Consider the following 27,311-nt stretch of genomic DNA (forward strand, 5'->3'; position numbering starts at 1 on the left):
TCTCTCTACCTTTCCCAGGGCAGGTAAGGATTGGTAAACTGTAAAGTGCCATCCTCAAGCAATGAACAAGCTTTTCTTTGCCCTTTCTGGCAATGCTTGGCAAGTGCCCAGCAGGTAATTTTTCTGCTTTGGAAGGATTTTGAGCAAAGTCAGCATGGGGAGGACAAGTGGGGGTGCTCCACATAAGGCAGGCAACAGGAGCTAGCAACTGGATTTTATTATGACATTGGTAGCAAGGGAAAAAGGCACAGAATGAAATGGATTCTCCGTTGGTGTGGGAACAAGAGAGTGAAGGAAGTCTCTAGACAAAGATGGTAATTAAATCAACACGATCAAGGTACAGAACCATCTTTTTCTCCCTTGTGAGAGTCTCTGACCCACAGAGGGAGAAATCAATTGAGAGCTTTGAACAAAAAGCAACTCATTTAGGATTGTTGATCTCGCCCCTCCCTTTTGGGACCTATAAAATGTCTCACTCGTCTGCTTTTAAATCAAAAACAGGGAATTTCATTCAATAAGTTCCACATATGGTTATACAAACTATGGTACAGCACAGATTGGAGTCGCATGCTCTCATTAGAAGTCATATTTTCAATATAAATCAAAACTACTATGAGGCATCACTTCATACTGGTCAGAATGGCCATCACTAAAAAGTCCACAAATGATAAATGTTGGAGAGGGTGTGGAGAAAAGGGAACTTTCCTACACTGTTGGTGGGAATTGGTAAATTGGTATAGCCACTATGGAGAACAGTATGGAGGTTCCTTAAAAAACTAAAAATAAAATTACCATATGATTCAGCAATCCCACTTCTGGGTATATATCTGGAGAAAACTATAATTCGAAAAGATACATGCACCCCATGTTCATAGCAGCAATAGCCAAGACATGGAAGCAACCTAAATGTCCATGGACAGATGAATGGATAAAGATGTGGTACATATGTACAATAGAATAGTACTCAACCATAAAAAAGAATGAAATAATGCCATTTGCAGCAACATGGATGGACCTAGAGATTATCATACTAAGTGAAGTAAGTCAGAGAAAGACAAATATCATATGATATCACTTATAAGTGGAATCTAAAATATGATACAAATGAACTTATTTACAAAACAGAGACTCACAGACATAGGAAACAAACTTACAGGGTTTCCCAGGCACTCCAGTGGTTAGGACTCCGAACTTTCACTGCTGAGGGCATGGGTTCAATCCCTGGTTGGGGAACTAAAGTCCCTCACACCTCCTGGCGTGGCCAAAAAAAAAAAAAGAAAAGAAATTTACAGTTACCAAAGGGGAAAGGGGGAAGGGGAGGGATAAATTAGGAGTTTGGGATTAGCAGATACAAACTACTATATATAAAATAGATAAACAACAAGGTCCTACTAGAGCACAGAGAACTATATTCAATATCTTATAATAAACTACAAAGGAAAAGAATATGAAAAATAATATGTATACGAATACATATATTCTTTTTCATATTGTATACATGTGTGTGTATATGTGTGTGTGTGTGTGTGTGTATTACTGAATGATTTTGCTGTACACCAGAAACTAATGCAACACCATAAGTTAACTATACTTCAATTTTGAAAAAAGTGATATTTTCGAGAATATCTAATGCCATGAGACAATGCTAACAAGAGGTTAAGCATAAAAGTCAGGAGTCCAATGTGCCTCTATAACAGTATCCTATTTCTTTAAAATATATGTACTTTCTGTTGATTTGAGTGGAAAAAGACTGGAAGGAAATATACCCAAATTGTTACCGATGGTTATCTCTGGGTGAAGGGATAGTAGCTGATCTTCATTTTTTTCTTTACAGTTTTCTGTAGTTTAAAACATATTTTGCAAGGGCCATATACTATTTTATCGTGAGATAAAATAATCAATATTTTAAATACTTTTGGCAAATACTGAATAAGAATATTGATCAGTGAATCACAAAAGTCAAGTTTCCATTCTGACTCTACTTCTAATCCCTTCCCTAGCCTATGCTCCAGTGTCCTCAACTACAAAACACAAAGGTTGCCCTCAATATCTTGGGTTCAATGCTTTTGTTATACAATGTTGCCAATTTGTGATTATAGGAGAGAGCCAGAGAAGTGTGGAAGAAATTGAAGGGAATAGGAAGTACAGAGGAGTCAGACAGAGAAGAAAGAAAGAGCAAGCTAAGAAGAGAGGGAAACAGACAAAGCAGGTATGAACTCAGAAGATTTTTGAGATGAACGTTGATTTTTTAAGTCACAGCCTACTGTTCATCAGGCCTTTGTTTAACAGTCACAGTCCTGGGACTTCTCTGGTGGTCCAGTGGTTAAGACTCTGTGCTCTGGGCTTCCCTGGTGGCGCAGTGGTTGAGAATCTGCCTGCTAATGCAGGGGACACGGGTTCGAGCCCTGGTCTGGGAAGATCCCTACATGCCGCGGAGCAGCTAGGCCCGTGAGCCACAATTACTGAGCCTGCGCGTCTGGAGCCTGTGCTCCGCAACAAAAGAGGCCGCGACAGTGAGAGGCCCGTGCACCGCGATGAAGAGTGGCCCCCGCTTGCCACAACTAGAGAAAGCCCTCGCACAGAAACGAAGACCCAACACAGCCATAAGTAAATAAATAAATAAATGAATAAATAAAATTAAAAAAAAAAAAAAAAGACTCTGTGCTCCGAGTGCAGGGGGTGTGGGTTCAATCCCTGGTTGCTGCACGGTGCAGCCAAAAAATAAATAAATAAATATTTTAAAGTCACAGTCCTTTGAAACTTTGATTATTCACAGATCATCATCTGGTTTAATTATTAAACCTCTAAACATCTCACAGAACCATTTCAGCACGCAAGCCCACCAGGATAGAAATTAATCTCTATGCTAAACCAGAATGTGATGCAGTCAAACTGAAATCTGGCTCTAGTGCCTCAGGCTAGAAATGACTCACCCTTGAAATAAAGCTATTATTCCTATTATCTGCTCACTTCACCTTTAGCATTTGGCTTAGGTGGAAAACAACTCAGTTAAAGATGGTGCTGATTAACTCCATTCCACAAAATACTCACACCTCCTTTCTCTCCAGACTCCCAGGCACCAGTGACCTGGGGACAAAACTTCCTCCTGTCTGTGGGCTACCAGGGTTCCGAGGAGCACGATGAAGGAAACAGTAGTTTTCATTCTGCTAAGAAAATCGGGATCTCCATTTCCTGTAATTGTCTTGCCCTTCAGAGCATCCCACTGTTTGAAACACAGAACACACTCCATAACGCCTTAACTCTAGGACAGTCATAATGTTTCAAGTACAGAGAACTTCAGGGAACATCAGAGAGCCATAAAAACAGGGGAAAAAGTGAGGCAGATCTTTAGTTTAAAAGTGTAAAATTGAAACAGGAGGAAAGGGGGCAGGGCACAACCTTTAAAAGAATGACGTAGCCCAAGGACACGACATAAACTGATTAGAAGCAAATAGGTCCAAGATGATCTAGAAAATGGTACAGATGAACCAGTTTGCAAGGCAGAAATAGAGACACAGATGTAGAGAACAAACGTATGGACACCAAGGGGGGAAAGGGAGGCGTGGGATGAATTGGGAGATTGGGATTGACATATATGCACTAAATAATATGTATAAAATAGATAACTAATGAGAACCTGCTGTATAGCACAGGGAACTCAACTTCCCTTTGCTGTACAGTAGAAACCAACACAACATTGTAAAACAACTATACCCCAATTAAAACAAACAAACAAATAGGTCCAAGATGGAGGATGAGTCCACTTCCACTAGACCTTGAGCCTCAGTATACACTCACTATAACACATCAGCAAGGTAAATGACACACCCTCAGGCACCATGACAGTTCCAAGGCCTACCATAAAGGTCAAAAGTGGGCAGTGGCCCAATTCCTGGAAATCCCAATCCCTTCCCCAAAACAGCTGGAATACTCCTCCCACTCATTAGCCTATGAAATTACCCACCCCTATAAAAACTGACAACCCCATACCCTGAGGCTGCTCTCGGTCTTCTGAGGTGGCCCACTTTCTGTCTGTGGAGCGTGTTTCTCCCAAGGCCTCTCGCCTTCTGAGATGACCCACATTCTGTGGAATGTGTTTCTCTCTAAATAAACCCACTTCTCACCTATCACTTTATCTCTCACTGAATTCTTTCTGCGATGAGACATCAAGAACCTGAGCTTCATAAAGTCCTGAGACCAGGTGTGTGATCTCAGTTAAAAGAATGTGGGTTCAAGTCCCAATCTGAGTTGCACGGTTTCAGAATGGCTGGACCATTGTACCATTGGAAGAAATTTTTCAATTCCTTATGAGTATCCATCACTTTAGAGTCTACAATCAGTTATAATTCTGGGGTAGGCAGGAAAGCATCAATTTTCCAAATTTATGGAGACCATGCAGATTGCAATATTATATTCAGGGAGACCTAAAGCTGAATCCTAGTAAGATTTTGCTCATTTCTGCAAGAAACATTGAGCGAAGTGTTGAGAAATCAGGCACAGGGGCCAGATGGCTTGGGTTCAAATTCTAACTCTGGCACATACTGGTTATTGAACCACTCAGTGCCTCAATTTTCTCAGCTGTTAAATGGGGCTTTATTATGGTACGAGGTAGGGTCGTCATGGAAATCAAATAATTAATCTCTTTACCTAGTGCCTGGCACAGTCCCTGAAATTGTGTTGAGGAAATGGAATAATCACCAACCCCTATCTGATTATAGATGTGCATATAATTTATCCTTCCTCCTAATTCCTATAAATTAGAGGAAACTCACAATAAAAGCAGGCTAGGCAGTGTGTTTATTATTCTCATCGGAAAGTATCTGAACCCAAATGCCTTTCAACAGGAAAATGGACAAATTGCAATATATTCATACCATGGACACTAATCAGCAATAAAAATTTTAAAAAGAACTGCTACCTGCCATAATAAGAGTGAACTCACACAGATACGGTGTCGCATGAAGGAAGCCAGATGCAAACAAGTACATATGTCTGACTCCATTGAATGAAGTTAGAAACCAGGCAAAATTAATCAATAACGACCGAAGACAGAATTGTATGACCAACCATCCTGGTTTGCCTGAGGCTTTCCCAGTTCTAACATTGACAGTTCCACATCCCAGGAAACCCCTCAGTTCCAGGCAAAGTATGACAACTGGTCACCCTGGTGATCACCCCAAAAGCGGCGCCAAAGATTGAGCACTTGCACTTTACAGTATGTATCCTCAATCTGTTGTTTTTTTTTTTAAATCATTGTGTTTGGTTTTTTTTTTTTTAATTAATTTACTTCTTTATTTTTGGCTGTGTTGGGTCTTCGTTTCTGTGCGAGGGCTTTCTCTAGTTGCGGCAAGCGGGGCCCACTCTTCATCGCAGTGCGTGGGCCTCTCACTATCGCGGCCTCTCTTGTTGCAGAGCACAGGCTCCAGACGCGCAGGCTCAGTAGTTGTGGCTCACGGGCCTAGTTGCTCCACGGCATGTGGGATCTTCCCAGACCAGGGCTCGAACCTGTGTCCCCTGCATTGGCAGGCAGATTCTCAACCAGTGCGCCACAAGGGAAGCCCTTTCTTTTTTTTTTTTTAAGGATCTGGACTAGAAAGGGTGAAGTGTTGAAGAAGTGAGATGGCCAATAGTGCAGTTTTGCCAGTTTTGCCAATGTATTCGCCACCCAAAACAAGGCACTGAAATTTTTCATCCCCTCCAAAGTTCCCTTACTAGTGGGACACTTTTCATCATGGTGAAGAGCCAGCAAAAAGTTATCCGTTTCTTTTAGGCGGATGGGGTCAGATTCCCAGCTGGCTTGTTAAATTGCACTCCAGCAAGGGACTACTCCAACTCCAGCTATAACCTCAAACAGCGCCTTGTAATTTTCTATCTAAAACAAAGAAAACTCCATTTCATTTCTGTCCCTGAACTATTGAGTTTTATTTCCCTAGGCTTCATTGACCTTCTAAAGGTTTTTTATATGTTTTCTTATATCCTGGTTCCTCCACTTATCTTAATTATTGAAGTACCAGTTTTTCAGAATAGACGATATACGTCCTTTTATAGCATTGGACTGCAATCTTATATACTAGATATCTGGTGGGAGGGCTGTAAACTCAGGAGATTGTGGTAGGTATGGTGCTTTGGACTTGCCGTAATATTTTTTCTGTCTCGCTCCCTATAATATCGCACATTATTAGAGTCTATGCCTTAAAATCCATCTGGTTCTCAACCTGTGGGATATGCTCCACATAACCTTTCCACACTACTCCAACTTTTTATCAAATTTATCAATCCCAGAGAAAGGAAAATTGTTTGTTAGAAATGCGGTAAAGGCTTATGAACTGGCTCCAGCTATTAATAAGGCAGTCATTTTGCCAGATGATGAAGGACATGCCAGGTTCTGTTGTTCTAGATATTTGTCAGCCTCTGTGCCCAAGCAAGTTAAAAATAAAACATTTCCAGGTATTTCCATGTACTAGCCAGCAGTGACCTCGACAGCATAAATGTGAAAGACATCCAACTTGATTCATCAGAAAAGAAGCAGACGTAGGCAAAAGTATGAGGGAAAGAGCCATGAGGTCTTGTCCCTGCTGCTTCTTCCTCCCATTACAGTGACATTGTTCAGACCCTCATTGCTTCTTGCCTGGACTATTTCAACAGTCTCTTAACTGGTCCCCCACTGCTGGTCTCACCTCACTTCCACCCTCTATACCTTGGACAGTACGAGCTTTCTCAATCATTCTCTGATCAAATAGCTTCCTATTTGTAATTCTGCAATGACTTCCCCATGCCTGGGGAATGATGTCTGCACTCCAACATGCTGTTCGAGGATCTCCATAGAGTAATTTACCTCTCCCCTGCCTTCTCTGTACCACTCCTACTTATACCCCCAAGTGTTCCCTTCTGCAGTCCTACAGAACATGGTCAGGACAATGCATGCTCTCCCAGACCCCCTTACATTTGCAGCTGCTTTGTCCTGTGTCTGAAATTTGTTTCACTCTCTCTTCTCCTAGTTAATTCATCATGAATTAGCTTAGATGTCATGTCCTCCAAGACTCTTCCCAAACACTTCTGAAAAAATCATGTCTCCTCCTCTGCACCCCTGTAACTCTCTGTCATAATGTCTTCAGTGTTTCTGCTTTCCCAACTCCAGAGACACCATTCACATCAAACACTGTAAGAAGGGGACTCCCCCACATTGTGCGAGATGGCAGCTCTGAGCCTTTGCTCCTAAATCAATTGTTTACCTGTCTCCCCACCCCCTTGCATCCCCCTTAGCAACCTTCCACTTATCACTATGACCACAGCTCCGTTTCAGAGACTCCCTCCTCTGCCTGTAAGTCCTCAGGTTCCCTTCTGGATCCACACATCTTTTGAACCTGTTTACTCCATCAAACTAACCCTTTTTGCAGACCCTATGCTTTGGGATTTGAAAGTGTTCATTTTTCCAGTGGTTTTTAAGTTCAACTTCTCCTGGGTCGGTATCATTGATTTCCACTTGGCTATATCTGGCAAAAATAGGCAGGACAATTCCCCACACAGGCCCAATTCCCAAAACTTCACCCTGGCCAGAGTCCCAGGCCTCAGTCACCAATGAGAAGAATTCAGCCCCACAGAAGGCACTCAGGAAGAGTTTGGGACTCCTTGCCCCTTTAGTCTCTAAATTAGTTCCTTGCAGACAGGGGTCATGCCTTTAATTTCTTCAAAACATTTCTCTCTCCCCAAGTTGGCTGAATCATAAATTGTGCATAGTAAATACTCATTTAATGCTTTTTAGGTGAACGCATTTATAAATTAATGAATAATTTGAAGCTAAGAAACATTATTTATCTTTAGTTGAGAGAAATGCATTCTTAAAATAATAAATTAAGCAAAAGTTACTTTTGAAACATAAAGAATCCATGAGCTATTTCGTTGATTTTATTAGTACACATTTTCTACAAACCTGAGAAGAGTTGCTTGCCAAAAACCTGGAAGATGTCATCACATAAATGTCCATTTTCGTACCTATAATCAATAAACAATCTTTTTGATGGGGAGCATCCTCCGCAGGAGATCATATTGTAATTTTCCTTAGGTTGAGTGTTGCGTATTCTCAGTTTATTGCCAGAGACACAGAGATAGTAAAGTCTTCCAAAATCATCTGCGAAAACCAATGGACCGTGGGAGAGAAGAGGATGGGAGCAGTGGGATAGAAGGAGGCTTTGGTTTTATGCCTGACAGAAGAAGAGAGTCATTCTCTGCTCTCAACCTTGGTCCTGCAGCAACCTTGAGTCTGCAGCTTTCTGGGACAGGCCATAGCTGTTAAAGAATCAATCTTCTTAAATTTTTCTTCGTTTAAAAAAAAAAATCAGCTTTCTCTTTTGAAACCCTTAATGGCAGAATGAAATAATTCGTCTCTCGCTTTGGAGTTCATACTCCGCCGGGTAACTATAGGCGGCCGAGATGTGTGCCCGTGGATCTTTATTTGGTCAAGTTTCAGATCATATTCCATTCTTAATCTTTCATCATAAATCAGTTCTTCTGGTCTTTTAATCACTCTTGTTGCTGTGTTCTGAACTGGTTTCAGGGCAATAAATCAATTAAGAAGTGTTTGTAAAGTGCTTTAAAAGATAAAAATGTGGCTAAGTGCAGCATGTTACAGAAACGGGGCAGTTGAATCTGGTGTTCTAGGTGCGGCCTTTGTATGGGGAGGGGCTTGATTCTAATAAATTTCACAGTAATTACTGAGATGGATTGATTCATTCCCCCTTTGATATTTCTCTTATTTCCTAGAAGCAAAGCCAAATCACATTTCTTTGAGATGTTTGTTTGGGTTGAAGGATAAGGACAGCTATTTTTTTCTGGCTGTGCCATGCGGCCTACGGGTTCTTAGTTCCCCTACCTGTGATCGAACATGAATCCGTGTCCCCAGGGAATTCCCAGGACAGCTTTATTTTTATAGCAGGAGAGACTGTATTTGGATATGAGAACTTTCTGATGGCAAAAGAAGAAAACAAATAAATGGTCGACAAAAGGAGATGGTGGAGATTCTGTCAATGGAGATCTTCAGGAAAATAAACAAGCAAAAAAGAGAGTTCTCTTCAATTAAGACCAGGGATAGCAGATAGACTTCAAGTTAAGTTGACTTCTGATCAACTCTGATCAGTTGGTAGCAGCTGCCTGTAAAAATAGTTTTAAAAGAATGTGGAAGCTACATCCAGACTCAGAGGGAAAGCATCATGATCAATTAGCAATGTCTTCCCTGAGTGCAAAGGAGGCAGGTAAGAGGCATGCATCTTACCTACCTGCATTAGACATTAGACAACCTGAAGGCAAGATTTAGAGGTATGGTCTGACACAGGACAGGTGTTCTCCCACTCTAAAAGATTCCAAATTTTTACTTAAACAGCCTCACAGTATGCTCTACATTGCATAGAGGATGTATGGCCTATCAGCCAACACAAACTGCATACCTACTGGGCATAGAGATGGATGCTAATATTGGAGGTGGTGAGAACAAAATGTATTCCATTTGTGTCATACCTTAAGTTTACAGACATTAACATCTATGCTGTCTTATTTTATACTCATTTTAGTTTTCAACAAGTATGTATTGTGCCTACTGGGTGCCAGGTAATATACTATGAGCTGGATGTAATAGGTAAGTTGAAAATAAATACACTCCCTGCCTCTTGGAGTTAATATTCTCATGGAGGATAAGAGGGATGAAAAGGTAGGTATGGACTTCATTTTGAAGATGAGAAAACTGATGCTCAAATAACATATATAACGCATCCATTAAAAAAAAAATGACATGTGGAAGGACCAGGACTCCAACTAAAGGTTCCCAGTATAATTTTTCTCTCTGTTTATCCCTGGAGTCCTACTCCATTGTTTTACGTAGCCCCTGATCCCAGACCTGGCAGCCACATGGTTCTACTTTCTGATAATCCTGAGGACCACTTATCCCCTGGAAAATGCTGACCTTCTGGAGCTCCCTCATCTGATTCTCTGAGGGCTTTCCCAGTGATGCCCTCAATCCCACAGGCCTCTGATGGCTCCTTCAGAGAATGGTGCCCTGTGTCTGGAATGGAGAAGAGGGCTTCACAAGCAAGATGGAGTCAAGCCAGACTTCAGACAGCAGGTAAGATCCAAGGTGGAGAAGAAAGGGAAAGGCATTGTAATGGGGGAGGGTGGGGGGATTAAGAAGAAATGGCATGTGAAGTTAGAATATTATAAAACAAACATGTGGCTTCAGGGAACAATGCACAAATGAATTTGATTAATCCAAAGAAAAAACAAAATATTTAATTAGCACCTATGCACCATAGGCACCGGAAAATAATTTCATTTAGTCCTCACAACAACTGCATGAGTAAGAAAGGATGCCATCTTCCCACATTACAGACAGGGTAACTGATATTCATCACATTGAGTAACTCACCCGAGGTCACAGACTAGGAAGTGGCAGAGCCAGGTTCATGCCCAGGTCTTTCCATCTCCATGTACAGAGTTCCTTCTGGTCAAGTGTGCAAGGTACTCAATGCACAAGAGGGCGAGATTTATAGAAAGAGTGAAAGCAGACATCAAAATTGGGATGGAGAGAAGAAAGACTACCTTTGCCAATTTGACACTGTTTTTGTTACCTGCTCTTGCCTGATATATGATGTGTTCAGGGGAAGATGGCAGACAACTCTGTCAATTAATCCAAGCCTTCTGTCTGCCACGAAGAGGAAGGCTTGACTGTTACTACTTTGGGGGATGCTAAAAACTTAGAGATGGACTCCTCACAGATCCTCTTTTCTCTCCTGCTGCCTTTTCTCTGCAACAATTGTTCTCTCTCTTTGCCTCTTGCTGAAGATACAGCTTGTTGGCTTCTCAATACTGACCCCCTCTCCCTCATCCTTCCTACAGAACCTCAACTGCAGTCATTCATCCACACTTCTCTGAAGGCCATGTGTGACAGAGGAGGCAGGATGTACCCCCAATCTCAGCAGGTAACTACTGCTTAATCGAAGATGGTCCTGGTGGTCCCATTTTCCTTACCAATGGGGACTTAGGCATGAGCTTGTGATGCAATTGGGTGAATGAGACATGAGGATGAGTTTGCCAGGAAGCTTGTGGGAGAGGGTTTTTATTAATAAAGGGATGCAGAAAGAAATGGCTGCTACTTCCTCTGGATACCTTTCTGTCTATTTGTGATGCCTGGAACTGTGGCAGCCATGTTGCAAACATGAGGGGGCCAGACTAAGGACAGACCATCTTTGCCAATTTAACAATGTTCCCTCACCTAATTTTGTCTGTCATGTGACATATACAGAAAAAGATGGTTCACTGTGCTGATTCACTGTGCTTGACAGAGGGTTTCTTTTTGGGTTTTGACAAATAAGAGCTTCTGAAAATGGAGTTTGGGCCATGGAAGAATGAGACAGAAGGAAAATAACATTATAAGAAGGATCATTTTAGTTATTAAATGGGTACCATATAATGTCCTTTGACAAGAAGGAAAAAATAATGGAATTTAAAAAAAATTTTTGGTTGTTGAACTATGCTTCTTGATTATGACATCACTCAGAAACTAGACCACAATGATCATAATTTCAATAGTATGAAAACCAGCCTAAAGGAAATGAGTCACAACACAAGAGACAGCTCTTATTTGCACATTTGTTGATTTTATGCAAACTGTTCACTGTAGAACAGGGATTGGCAAACTACAGCCCTAGGGCCAAATCAAGCGTACTGTCTGTTTTTGTAAATAAAGTTTTGTAGGAACACAGCCAAATCCATTTGTTTACATATTGTCTGTGTCTGCTTTTGTGCTAAAATGTCAGAGTTGAGTAATTTCAACAGAGACTGCAGGGCTCATAGAACTGAAAATACTTTCTGTCTGGCCCTTAACAGAAAGTCTGCTACCCCTAATTTAGAAGGAAGAGAACTGAACTGACAGACTGAGTATACAAGTAAATACTGGCCAGACCACATAAAAAATGACCACACGAACCCATATGAATTCTGACCCACAGTCTACAGCAACCAGCCCAAGAAACCAATCCATTACCAACAGTAACCAGCTCAGGAAGTCAACCTGCTACCTGTAAGTCAGGCTTGTAGGAAGTCAGACCACTACCTCTGGCAACTCGTCCAGGAAGCCAAACAATAAGTCCTATAATAATCAACCCAAAACAGCTAGGACTTGATTAATAACTGACAGCTTTCCTAACTTTTGTCCCCGTTTCTGACTTAGGACGAACCAGAGACAGTTAAATCTGCATCCCTAACCAATCACATAGGATGTCCTTCTTCTAGGTACCCGGACAATTTCCTCATGCTGCAGCCTCCAATCGGGACACATATGAAGCCTTCCCTTTTTTCCACAATAAAGTTTTTCTATTCCTCTGCCTGTCTTTAAGTCTCTGCCTAAATGTAAGTCATAGTGGCTGACTCCTTTGCTAGAGCAAGTTCAGAAAAAAATAGTCTTTGCTTTTCTCATTTGTTTGATCCCCATTTATCTCCACAGAATTTGGAGTCGCAAGAGCTGAGTCCTAATCCTGAATCTGCCAATCATTCCATATGTGACACTGAATAACCCAACTTTTCTGTTTAAAAGATAGAGAGAAAGAGGCAGGGTCCCTGCCCATCGTAGCTCACAAGCTATTTACTCTTTCAGGGTGAGATTATTGCCATACTAGAAACATCTGGAAAGGACAGAGGTAGTTCTGAGGAAAGAGCAACAGAGTGTATCTGGGTCATTTATCGAGTAATTGTCTGGCATCGATTAATTGATAATCATTATCTTTGACCACTATTAATATAGTTGATAGGAAAATATCTTTCCCCTAAATTCATTAATTTCTTCCTTTTCAAGCAAAACTGTAAGCCACTCATTTCAAAATATGGATAAGTCATTTGTTTGAAAATCCAATTTCACAAATGGCTTATCTGTTAAAGTAATATTTTAATGGATCTTGATTCAAACCTTGATTCAAACCGTTTTTCTAAGGTTTCCATTAGTAGAATCATTTGAGTCTGTCTAGTTTGTTTCATGGATGCTTAAAAATTTCCACAAATGATACACTTCAGAATGTTTTGGATGTCTTTAATATTTTGTAGAAATTTACTTGATTTATGGTATGCAAAACAAAATACTAATTGTACAGAACATTCACTAAGATCTCATTGAGTGCCTTAAGTAATACTTCCACAGTTTTATCGTCCATGAGCAAATGTCTTCATGTAAGTTCAAAAATGTTCATTGTTTAAAAAAGCCTTTTAAAGCTACAGTTGCCATTTCTTAAAAAAGCAATATATGAATACTTGTTTGAATTTTTCAGCTTTAATCCAAATGTTATGGGACATATAAGCAAAGCCCATATTGTAAAATCTGTAATACTCCAAATTCTCCTTCTATATGCAAGTTGAAAGGTACCCTGGACAGTGTGGGAGTCTTGGTTTACAGTCTGGAATCTACCCTCTACTGTCTGAGTAACCTCCAGAAAATAACATCACATCTTTGGACCCGTTTCCTCTCTTGTAGGCTATCACTAAGTTTCATTTCAAGACTAAAAAGCTACCATCAGTCAGCTCCAGGAATTTTAAGAAGTACTAGTAGAAAATGACATTTTCCAGATGCTCAGCTGGGTGGCTTCCATCCTGAAGGAGGCCTGAGCTCATGAAATTTCTACAAGTTTTATACAAGGAGCACTGAATTCAAAGCTTAATCTACAAAGACTTCTATCCAGGTGGTGTTCCCAAGCAAAACAATACTTTGTTAGCATCATCAGCAAAGACTAGGGTAACTGACAAGGTCACTGAGGGGGATCCATTCATAGATCAAGGGCTGAGCTAGATTCTGGGGATTTGGGGGTAAGTAAGACACAGCCCCTCCAGATGCCCACAGCAAGTGAGGAAAGAAATGGATTGCACACACAGAGCAATGAAGACCCAAAGCAGCCATAAATAAATAAATAATTTTTTTTAAAAAATGGATTGCATATGAATAGAGACCATTCACTTGGCCTTGATCTCATTGTATGACCCATTGGAAAATATATGTGTGTATTCTTGTTATTATCAGAGGTGATGCGGTAGTTACCAGCAATAAGTCTAGAACCAGGCTTCCCAGGTTCAAATCCCCACTTTGTCACTTTGTGTGACCTTGAACATGACGTAAATGCCCTGTGACTTAGGTTTTTCCTATCTATAAAGCAGGGATAATAGTAATACACACCTGGAGACCTTCAAGATGGCAGAGGAGTAAGATGTGGAGATCACCTTCCTCCCCACAAATACATCAGAAATACATCTACACGTGGAACAACTCCTACACAACACCTACTGAACGTGGGCAGAAGACCTCAGAATTCCCAAAAGGCAAGAAACTCCCCACGTACCTGGTAGGGCAAAAGAAAAAAGAAAAAACAGAGACAAAAGAATAGGGACAGGACCTGCACATCTGGGAGGGAGCTGTGAAGGAGGAAAAGTTTCCACACATTAGGAAGCCCCTTCACTGGTGGAGATGGGGGTGGCGGTGGGGGGGAAGCTTTGAAGCCATGGAGGAGAGCACAGCAACAGGGGTGCAGAGGGCAAAGCAGAGAGATTCCCACACAGAGGATTGGTGCCAGTCAGCACTCACCAGCCTGAGAGGCTTGTCTGCTCACCCACCAGGGCAGGTGGGGGCTGGGAGCTGAGGCTTGGGCTTCGGAGGTCAGATCCCAGGGAGAGGACTGGGGTTGGCGCCGTGAACACAGCCTGAAGAGGGCTAGTGCACCACAGCTAGCCAGGATGGAGTCCAGGAAAAAGTCTGGACCTGCCTAAGAGGCAAGAGACCATTTTTTCCAGGTGCACAAAGGAGAGCAGCTTCAGAGCACCGCCTAAATGAGCTCCAGAGATGGGTGCAAACCGTGGCTATCACCGCGGACCCCAGAGACGGGCATGAAATGCTAAGGCTGCTGCTGCAGCCACCAAGAAGCCTGTGTGCAAACACAGGTCACTATCCACACCTCCCCTCCCGGGAGCCTGTGCAGCCCGCCACTGCCAGGGTCCCGTGATCCAGAGAAAAATTCCCCGGGAGAACACATGGTGCTCCTCAGGCTGTTGTAACCTCATGCTGGCCTCTGCCACCGCAGGCTTGCCCCGCATTACGTAGCCCTCCCTCCCCCCTGGACTGAGTGATCCAGAGCCCGCTAATCAGCTGCTACTTTAACCCCGTCCTGTCTGAGCAAAGAACAGACACCCGCAGGCAACCTACATGCAGAGGAGGGACCAAATCTAAAGATGAACCCCAGGAGCTGTGCGAACAAAGTAGAGAAAGGGAAATTTCTCCCAGCAACCTCAGGAGAGGCATATTAAACCTCGACAATCAACTTGATGTACCCTGCATCTCTGGAATACCTGAATAGAAAACAAGTCATCCCAAAATTGAGGCGGTGGACTTTGGGAGCAACTGTAGACTTGGGGTTTGCTTTCTGCATCTAATTTGTTTCTGATTTTATGTTTGTCTTAGTTTAGTATTAGGAGTTTATTATCATTGGTAGATTTCTTTATTGATTTGGTGGCTCTCTTCCTTTTTTTTTCTTATATATACATACATTTTTTTTCCTTTTTCTCTTTTTGTGAGTGTTTATGTGTATGCTTCTTTGTGTGATTTTTTTCTGTACAGCTTTGCTATTACCGTTTGTCCTAGGGTTCTCTCTGTTCTTTTTTGTTTGCTTCTTTGTTTTAGTATAGTTTCTAGCACTTGTTATCATTGGTGGATTTGTTTTTTTGGTTTGCTTGCCCTCTTCTTTCTTTCTTTCTTTTTTCTATTTTTTATTACTTTAAAATTTTTTTATTTTTAATAATTCCTTTATTTCTTATTTTAATAACTTTATTTATTTTGTTTTATTTTCTTTTTTTCTTTCTATCTTTCTTTCTTTTTTTCTCCCTTTTCTTCTGAGCCACATGGCTGACAGGGTCTTGGCACTCCAGCTGGGTGTCAGGCCTGCGCCTCTGAGGTGGGAGAGTCAAGTTCAGGACATTGGTCCACCAAAGACCTCTTGGCTCTACGTTATATCAAATGGCAAGAGCTCTCCCAGAGATATCCATCTCAATGCTAAGACCCAGCTCCACTCAACAACCAGCAAGCTACAGTGCTGGACACCCTAAGCCAAACAACTAGCAAGACAGGAACACAACCCCACCCATTAGCAGAGAGGCTGCCTAAAATCATAATAAAGTCACAGACACCCCAAAACACACCACCGGATGCAGTCCTCCCCACCAGAAAGACAAGATCCAGCCTCATCCACCAGAACTCAGGCACCAGTCCCCTCCACCAGGAAGCCTACACAACCCACTGAACAAACCTAACCACTGGGGTCAGACACCAAAAACAACAGGAACTACTAACCTGCAGCCTGCGAAAATGAGACCCCACACACAGTAAGTTAAGCAAAATGAGAAGACAGAGAAACACACAGCAGATGAAGGAGCAAGGTAAGAACCCGCCAGACCAAACAAATGAAGAGGAAATAGGCAGTCTACTTGAAAAACAATTCAGACTAATGATAGTAAAGATGATCCACAATCTTGGAAATAGAATGGAGAAAATACAAGAACCGTTTAATGAGGATCTAGAAGAGGTAAAGAGCAAAGAAACAATGATGAACAACACAATAAATGAAATTAGAAATTCTCTAGAAGGAATTAATAGCAGAATAACTGAGGCAGAAGAATGGATAAGTGACCTGGAAGATAAAATAGTGAAAATAATTACTGCAGAGCAGAATAAAGAAAAAAGAATGAAAAGAATTGAGGGCAGTCTCAGAGACCTCTGGGACAACATTAAACGCACCAACATTCGAATTATAGGGGTCCCAGAGGAAGAAGAGTAAAAGAAAGGGGCTGAGAAAATACTGGCAGAGATTACAGTTGAAAACTTCCCTAATATGGGAAAGGAAATAGTCAGTCAAGTCCAGGAAGTGCAGAGAGTCCCATACTCCTTGGATATGGATAAATCCAAGGAGAAACACACCAATACACATATGAATCAAACTATCAAAAATTAAATACAAAGAAAAAATATTAAAAGCAGCAAGGGAAAAACAACAAATAACATACAAGGGAATCCCCATGAGGTTAACATCTGATCTTTCAGCAGAAACTCTGCAAGCCAGAAGGGAGTGGCAGGACATATTTAAAATGATGAAAGGGAAAAACCTACAACCAAGATTACTCTACCCAGCAAGGATCTCATTCAGATTTGATGGAAAAATTAAAACCTTTACAGACAAGCAAAAGCTAAAAGAATTCAGCACCACCAAACCAGCTTTACAACAAATGCTAAAGGAACATCTCTAGGCAGGAAACACAAGAGAAGTTAAAGACCTACCATAACAAACCCAAAACAATTAAGAAAATGATAATAGGAACATACATATCGATAACGACCTTAAACGTAAATGGTTTAAATGCTCCAAACAAAAGGCATAGACTGGCTGAATGGAAAAAAAAAACAAGACCCATATATATGCTGTCTACAGGAGACACACTTCACACCTAGAGAAACATACAGACTGAAAGTGAGGGGATGGAAAAACATATTCCATGAAAATGGAAATCAAAAGAAAGCTGAAGTAGCAATTCTCATATCAAACAAAATAGACTTTAAAATAAAGACTATTACAAGAGACAAACAAGGACACTACATAATGATCGAGGGTTCAATCCAAGAAGAAGATATAACAATTGTAAATATTTATGCACCCAACATAGGAGCATCTCAATAAATAAGGCAAATGCTAAGAAGCATAAAAGGGGAAATTGACAGTAACACCATCATAGTAGGGGACTTTAGCACCCCACTTTCACCAATAGAGAGATCATCCAAACAGAAAATTAATAAGGAAACACAAGCTTTAAATGATACATTAAACAAGATGGACTTAATTGATATTTATAGGATATTTCATCCAAAAACAACAGAATACAATTTCTTCTCAAGTGCTCATGGAACATTCTCCAGGATACATCATATCTTGGGTCACAAATCAAGCCTTGGTAAATTTGAGAAAATTGAAATCATATCAAGTATCTTTTCTAACCACAACCCTATGAGACTAGATATCAATTACAGGAAAAAATCTGTAAAAAATACAAACACATGGAGGCTAAACAATACACTACTAAATAACCAAGAGGTCACTGAAGAAATCAAACAGGAAATGAAAATATACCTAGAAACAAATGACAATGAAAACCCGACGACCCAAAACCTATGGGATTCAGTAAAAGCAGTTCTAAGAGGGAAGTTTAGAGCAAAACAATCCTACCTCAAGAAACATGAAACATCCTTTTTGACCCACCTCCTAGAGAAATGGAAATAAAAACAAAAATAAACAAATGGGACCTAATGAAACTTAAAAGCTTTTGCTCAGCAAAGGAAACCATAAACAAGACGAAAAGACAACCCTCAGAGTGGGAGAAAATATTTGCAAATGAAGCAACTGACAAAGGGTTAATCTCCAAAATTTACAAGCAGCTCATGCAGCTCAATATCAAAAAAACAAACAACCCAATCCAAAAATGGGCAGAAGACCTAAATAGACATTTCTCCAAAGAAGATATACACATTTCCAACAAACACATGAAAGAATGCTCAACATCATTAATCATTAGAGAAATGCAAATCAAAACTACAATTAGATATCATTTCACACCAGTTAGAATGGCCATCATCAAAAAATCTACAAACAATAAATGCTGGAGGGGGTGTGGAGAAAAGGGAACCCTCTTGCACTGTTGGTGGGAATGTAAACTGATACAGCCACTATGGAGAACAGTATGGAGGTTCCTTAAAAAACTAAAAATAGAACTACCATACGACCCAGCAGTCCCACTACTGGGCATATACCCTGCGAAAACCATAATTCAAAGAAAGTCATATACCACAATGTTCATTGCAGCTGTATTTACAATAACCAGGACATGGAAGCAACCTAAGTGTCCATCAACAGATGAATGGATAAAGAAGATGTGGCACATATATACAATGGAATATTACTCAGCCATAAAAAGAAACGAAATTGACTTATTTGTGGTGAGGTGGATGGACCTAGAGTCTGTCATACAGAGTGAAGTAAGTCAGAAAGAGAAAAACAAATACCATATGCTAACACATATATATGGAATCTAAAAAACAAAAAAAGGTCATGAAGAACCTAGGGGCAAGATGGGAATAAAGACGTAGACCTACTAGAGAATGGACTTGAGGATATGGGGAGGGGGAAGGATAAGCTGGGACAAAGTGAGAGAGTGGCATGGACATATATACACTACCAAATGTAAAATAGATAGCTAGTGGGAAGCAGCTGCATAGCACAGGGAGATCAGCTCGGTGCTTTGTGACCACCTAGAGGGGTGGGATAGGGAACGGGGGAGGGAGACGCGAGAGGGAGGAGATATGGGGATATAGTATATGTATAGCTGGTTCACTTTGTTATAAAGCAGAAACTAACACACCATTGTAAAGCATTTTTACTCCAATAAAGATGTTAAAGACAAAAATTCTAAAAAAAAAAAAAAAGAACAGTAATACCCACCTCATTCTGAGCATCAATTACTCAGCATATGACACATTCATATGGTGCCTAGCAAATTGTAAGCATCCTTTACATATTGGTAATAATTCGTTCCCATTTTATTGAGCATTGTGTAAACAGTGTACACACATGATGTCATTTAATCTTCCCTACAGCAGGTCCTATTATTCCCATTTTATACATAAAGAGAGTGAAGCTCAAACAGCTTAGGTGAGACCATGACTGTATACTGTACAATATTTAGAGATAATGAAGGTAATGTATACCCCTGCATTAACAATAACTGTTTGTTTCACATTAAAATCCACAGTAATATATATCTTAACCTATAGCTATTAGAGAACTATAGTTTTAAAACACAAGTGATGCAAATTATTTTCATGTCCCACAGGAAGGCCAACAGAGCAGTGTAACGTTCATCTAATAATGTACAACAATCTAAATTAGTAATGATGAAACAAAACAAGCTGCCATTTATATTTATCAAGTATAAATAGCGGCATGTGAAAAGCACAAGCTACAGACTGCCCTGATGATACATGATGACTAGTCGTCCTTCCAGAATATAGCGGGAGTGCTGGCCCCCTGGATGCAGCCATGCATGGGAGCTTTGTGATGACACTGCTTGACTTCCTCCTGAACACCAATTCCAGCCTTCCCCATACTCCAGTACTGGCTAGTTTCAACTTCTAAAAGCTAAAACGTAATGTCCCTTAATGACTCACTTAAAAGATAGAAGTACATGGCACTAACTGTGGAAAGGAAAGGAGGGATGAGGGAAGAAAAACCTATGGAGTTTTGCATTGTCCACCAACAAGAACAGAAGAAAGGATATTCTCTGAATTTTTAGAAATCTTTCCTCCCGTAGTCTAGGGTACAATTCTGATCAAGTTTGTTTTTTTCTTCTCACTGGAGCTCATAAACTCTATGAAGCCATGGTCACCCCAAAAAGAGAAATTCCATCAGGCCCTATCTTAAGATTCTGTCACTTCTACTTTACTAACCAAGTAGCAATTCATTATTAAATTCAGAGTGGAAATTCTTTAGTCACTGCCCCTGTGAGATGAAATTATCAGTAAAGCAAGACAAAAATGCATCAAGTTTTCCCACTTTCAGCCAGATAAAGCTTGTAGTAGATATCTGGGGAGGTAATGGAAGTTCCAGTTACTACCATATCCTACCTCTTAGCAAGTTTATGACCTGGGCAAGAAAGACATCCAGCCACTTTATTTGAAAATTCACATGGCTCTTACTGTACCTTTAAAGACAGAACTTCCATGCATCTTTACTTATATCCTTATCCTATGCTCTGCTGGCCTGTTTCCCCTCTCAAGCCCTCTAATTTCCATTTTTTAAATACAAATTATGTCCCGACATAATAGGTATACCCTTCATTTCAGCATATACCAATGTTGAATCCCATCCCAAGTCCTGGTGACTCTAAAATGTCACATCTACCACCTTTTGTCATTAGATTCTTTTACTTCTCATAGTCTGCCCATTTGTATGGAGATCCTGAAACCATAATTTCCATCCTCCTTGAAAATTGTTCTTTCCTATAAGTCCCCAGACACATTCTACACCTCCATTCTTCTCCCTGAGTCATAATTATTATCACTCTAAGCAATTGTTTTCATGAGTGTTTCTCCCTTCCCATCTATATTAATTTCCTAAGGTTGCCTTAACAAATTTCCACAAACCTGGTGGCTTTAAATGACAGAAATGTATTGTCTCACAGTTCTGGAGGCTAGAAGTACCAAGTCAAGATGTCCGCAAGATTGGTTCCTTCTGCAGTCTCTGAAGGACAGTCTGTCCCATGCCTCTCTCCTAGCTTCTGGCAGTTGCCAGCAATCCTTGGCATTCCTTGGCTTGCAGAAGCATGGCTCCAATCTCGGCCTCTGTCTACACATAGCTGTCTTTTCCCTCTGTGCCTCTCTGTGTCTTCATACAGCCTTCTTATGACACCAGTCATTGGATGTAGGGGTACCCTAACTCAATATGGCCTCATCTTAACTAATTACATCTGCAACAATCCTATTTCCAAGTAAAGTCACATTCACAGGTACCAGGGTTAAGACTTCATACCTTTTTAAGGAGACACAATTCAACCCAACACTACTGATATTTACTTCGCATCCCTGCATTTCAGTCAACTACACTTCAGAACAAATAACCTGTTCTTCATGCTCAGAATGGAGCTAGCCCAAGAAGCCATCCTCATCTCCTCCTTAGCTCAGGATGTCAAGCCCATTATTCAACCCAATCTATACAGTGGCCTTGCCTCTCCCAAATCTACCTCTCCATCCCAAGATCAAAATGTCTATCTGGAAACAATGAAAACTTACTTGCACTCTCAAGTTCTCCATCTTTCTGGAGACATTTCCCTGATGACCTGACAGTGCTGTTCTTCCACACATGATTAGGAAGAACTGATAATAAGGTGCAGCATACCCTTGATCACACCCCAGATATACCCATCATGACAACAGCCCGCTTTCATGCGGCCAGACCCGGGGGTAAGAGTGAAGACGCTTCTAAGATAGACCTGGCTATGGATAAATCCTGGCTCTGCCACTTACCAGCTGTGTGACCGTGAACAAGATGCTTGACCTCTTTTTGCCTCAGAAAACTGAAGTTACTAACAGTACTAGTCATGGGATTATTATGAACATTAAAAATAATTAGGTAAAATGTTTAGCTTGATGTCTGTGATGGACTGAATCGTGTCTCTTGAAAATTCGTATGTTGAAGCACTAACCTGCCCCCCAGTACTTCAGTACATGACTGTATTTGGAAAAAGGGTCTTTAAAGATTAAGTTAAAACAAGGCTGTTGGGTGGGCCTTCATCCAATCTGACTGGTGTCCTTATAAGAAGAGGAAATTTGGAGGCACAGAGAGACACCAGGATGCAGGCACACAGAGAAAAGACCACATGAAAACACAGAGAGAAGACAGGCATCTGCAAACCAGGACCAAACCGGACCACACCTTGATCTTGAATATCCAGCCTCCAGAACAGTAAGAAAATAAATTTCTATTGCTTAAGCCACTCAGTCTAAGGTATTTTGGGGCTTTTTTCCTTCCAGCTTTACTGAGGTAAAATTAACAAAAATTGTATATATTTAAAGTGTGTAACGTGATGTTTTTACATATGTATACTTTGTGAAATGATTATCACAATCAAGCTAATTAACCTCACATAGTTACCACTTTCTTTGTGTGTGGTGAGAATACTTAAGATCTATTCTCTTAGCAAATTTCATGTATACAAAACCGTATCATTAACTATAGTCACCATACTGTACATTAGGTTTCCAGAATTTATTCATCCTGTGTTACTGAAACTTTATACCCTTTGAGCAACACCTCCCTTCCTCCCCCATACCCCAGCCACTGGCAACAAACCATTCTACTCTCTGCCTCTATACATTTTACAATTTTAGACTCCACATATCAGTGAGATCATGTAGTATGTCTTTCTGTGACTGGCTTATTTCACTTAGCATAATGCCCACCAGGTTCATCCATATTATCACTAATGGCAAGATTTCTTTCTTTTTTAAGGCTGAATAATATTCCATTGTATATATGTACCACATTTTCTGTATCCATTCATCCATCAACAGACACTTAGATTGCTTCCATATGTTGGCTATTGTAAATAACGTCGCGATGAACATGGAGGGGCAGCTATTTCCTCAAGATCCTGATTTCATTTTCTTTGAGTATATATACCTGGAAATGAGATTGCTGGATTATATATGGTAGTTCTATTTTTAATTTTTTGAGAAACCTCCATACTGTTTTCCATAGTGGCTCCACCAATATGCATCCCCACCAACATTGCATTAGGATTCCCTTTTCTCCACATCCTCACCAGCACTTGTTATCTCTTGTCTTTTTGATAATAGCCATTGTAACAGGTGTGAGGTGATACCTCACTGTGGTTTTGATTTGCGTTTGCCTGATGACTAGTGATGCTGAGCACCTTTTCATATACATGTTGGCCATTCGTACACATCGTCTTTGGAGAAATGTCTATTCAGATCCTTCGTCCATTTGGTAATCAGGTTATTTGCTTTTTTGCTATTGAATTGTTTGAGTTCCTTATATATTTTGGATATTAACCCCTTATCAGATGTATGTTCTGCTGCACTTGCCTTTCTCCTCCACCTATCAAAATCCAAATGTCTTTCAAAGCTTGGCTAAAATTCTACCTCCCGGATGAAAGGTTCCACTGAGAATCATCTGTCCTTTCTCTACCACATCCCAGCAACATGGAAACAGAACCCGAAATCCCTCTCAATTTGCCTTCTCTGTGTCACTGAGCCCAGGGCCCCACGGATAAATCCTTTTTTTTTTTTTTAACGTGTTTATTGGAGTATAATTGCTTTACAATGGTGTGTTAGTTTCTGCTTTATAACAAAGTGAATCAGTTACATATACATATGTTCCCATATCTCTTCCCTCTTGCATCTCCCTCCCTCCCTCCCTCCCTATCCCACCCCTGTAGGTGGTCACAAAGCACTGAGCTGATCTCCCTGTGCTTTGTGGCTGCTTCCCACTAGCTATCTATTTTACGTTTGGTAGTGTGTATATGTCCATGCCACTGTCTCTCTCTTTGTCTTTTTGGAATTAAGCAAAGTGAATGTAAAGCTGCAGCCTGGAGCAGAGAGACTGGGGAGTGCCAAGACGTTGTCTACTTAGGAAATAGCTTTATGTTTGAAAATTTGGCAAAGTACAAAACAGGAAACCCTTACAACTTGAATTCCAAATCCAATTGCATTCATAGGGATGAGATTCTACCAACCCCTCCAAGAAATATGCATCCCTCAGGCACAATGAGGAAAAACCTCCTCCTCCAGTACCTCGAATTCTCAGCCTCTCTTGAGTGAAGAGAGGGGCAAATGGGTTCTAGAGGGGAACCACAGGAGGGGGCCACAGCCTCACTCATCTCTGCAGGGCTGAAGGCCCAAAGCCGAAATGGCTTTGAACGGTAATGCAAGTGAAAAATGGAATAAACTGTAAATGTTGCCAGAGATAAGCTGCAGAAGTCTAAGGTTCAGTTTGCACCGCCCATAACACACATGGAGGCACTGGGGACCCAACCGTGAGGCAGGTAGGCAGCCTGCCTCATGGATGAGACATAAACCGCATGACCACAAGGCCTGCATTCAAACTGCAGCCCCACTGCTTACTGACAGATGACTTGGGACAAATTACTTAATCTTTCTGGGCCTCAGTTTCCCTTTATTCAAAAATACAACCATATAAGTTAACATTAACTGAGTTCTTACCATGTGCCCGGCACTGTGCCAACTGCTCTCCGAGCAGTGTGCAACAGGATTCAAGGAGTTAATGTACACAATGCTCTTGGTTCAGAATCCAGCACAAGGTAGGCATTCATAACAATAAATGTTGGTTATTTCTAAGCAAGGCATTATCCCTATGGCCTATAGGCAGATGGATTAACAGAGTTTTCATTTATCAGAAAGTTCAAGCACTAGTTCTGTCCCCCACCAGCTGCATGACCTTGGCTAAAGTTCTGAAGTATATCAGCCTTCATTTTCTCTGATCACCCAAAAATGCATGACAATCTCTGTTCCACAAGGTTGTTGGGAGACCCAGGTGGAATCTTGGAATGAAAGGCTGTAGAACTTATTGTACTATGCATGTGGATAATTTTATTCTGATTACTGCCCTGCTCCCCCACCACTGGGTTATTTTCTACCCCCATTCCCACAGTAAATGGCCATGACTCAATGTTTAAGGCAAGAGGAGAAATACACCCAGCCGCCCCATGCGTAAGTGAACGTGGCCAGCTGTTACTCCCTGCTATGTCACTTCAGAGATCTAAGCCTTATATTCTCAAATTCAGAGGACACCAATAAGCCACACCCTAGACAGATCAACAGACCAATAAGAGGGTCAAATGTATTTAGTCCATCCGTCTGTCCCCTCCAGTTGCTGTCACACCACTCTGGCTGCAAGGAGGGTCAGTCTAGTCAGAATGTAGTTGCAAGGACTACTTGAGTGACGTGGTAGGCTTTACCAAACAACTGTGGGGTGGGGCTGGGTGGGAAAGAGTAGAAAGGGAATCATAGATTTTAAAGAGACATAGGCAATGTACACTCCTGGCCCTTGTTTAAATGTCACTTCCCAATGAGTTCTTTTTTTTTTAATTTTTATTTTATATTGGAGTATAGTTGATAAACAATGTTGTGTAAGTTTCAGGTGTACAGCAAAGTGATTCAGTTATACATATACATGTACTGCATCTATTCTTTTTCAAGTTCTTTCCCTGTTTAGGTTATTACAGAATATTGAGCAGAGCTCCCTGTGCTATACAGTAGGTCCTTATTGGTTATCTGTTTTAAATATAGCCATGTGTACATGTCAATCCCAAACTCCCAGTCTATCCCTCTGCCCACCCTTCTCCCCTGGTAACCATAAGTTCATTCTCTAAGTCTGTGAGTCTGTTTCTGTTTTGTAAATAAGTTCATTTGTATCTTTTTTTTTTTTTAGATTCCGTATATAAACGATATCATATGATATTTGTCTTTCTCTGTCTGAATTACTCCAGTGAAGTCTGCTGTCTAAAATATCCCACCTCTTCCCATTACTATCCAACTCTTTGCCTCAGCTTCCCTTAATAAATTGAAAGATAATCATTATACCTCTTTTAGTACAGTGGTAAGGATTAAATGTATCATATAGGTAATTGTTTACAACAGGGGTGGCACGTAGTAAGTATTTAATACATTATCAATTTTATTACTATTACTTTTTAATCTAAGCACTATTTCATTCTAGCGTATTTGATATTCTAGGAAGCATTATTTTGGTAATCTTCTTATTTACAAAGTTGTTATCTGACTTCCTAACTAGGTCTTAATCTATAAGGAGGGGCCTAGGTTATCTCCCCACTAAGTGCTTAATGAATAAATAATTTAATGAGTGAAAAGGCGACCACTACTTTCATTACACTCATCCCTCATATCCCAACCACATACTTGTAGGACAGAGTTTTCTTATCGAAATATTAGTCATGAAATAAATAGTGACAGAGAAAAAAACTGAGTGATTTGTTCACACAGGAATGTGAGTGAGCAGCGATCTGGCTCAATGCCAAACACCATGCAAAGCCTGTTGATTGATTTACCCGGCCTTCTGGTCATTCAATCCAAGAACATATGCTAAACTCCTGCCCTGGACCATGCCATGGGCTCCCCAGACCATCCACAAGGGGGAGCTGTCTTTAATCCTTGACTACATCCCACCGTTATGATCTCAGTACCCCCAGGGGAAAGCAAGACTCACAGTGAAGAGGAGGCAGGGGACCACGACTCCCCCACCTCCCCACCCCCCAGCAGGTCCTGAGTGCCTGCGGCTCGGCTGAGTCTTCTCCCTGCGACATCTGATTTCCTCACAGATGACTGTCACAGCCAGAACTGAAGTGTCCCCAGAGCAACAAGGACATCTGGGTTCGGTTTCGTCAGTCTGCAAGTGCAGCTTTGTTGGCTCGGGCGGGGTGAAGTGAGGGGAGGGTGTTGATAAGCATCTCCATAATCGGGACTTGCCGTCCATGACTTACCATTCATTTCCTAATCAGTCATCACATTTTGTTCAAGCTTAGCGCTGACCTACTGCATTTAACGCCACATTCTGCAGCAAAGAGCTACTGCTGCGTTTATTGGGGGGGAACCAGCCAGCTCCTGTCGCTGCTGCTGCAGCAAGCAGAAGAAACTGAGATTTTAAGGATTC

Source organism: Balaenoptera musculus, chromosome 5, assembly GCF_009873245.2.
Source record: "Balaenoptera musculus isolate JJ_BM4_2016_0621 chromosome 5, mBalMus1.pri.v3, whole genome shotgun sequence".
NCBI lineage: Eukaryota > Metazoa > Chordata > Mammalia > Artiodactyla > Balaenopteridae > Balaenoptera > Balaenoptera musculus.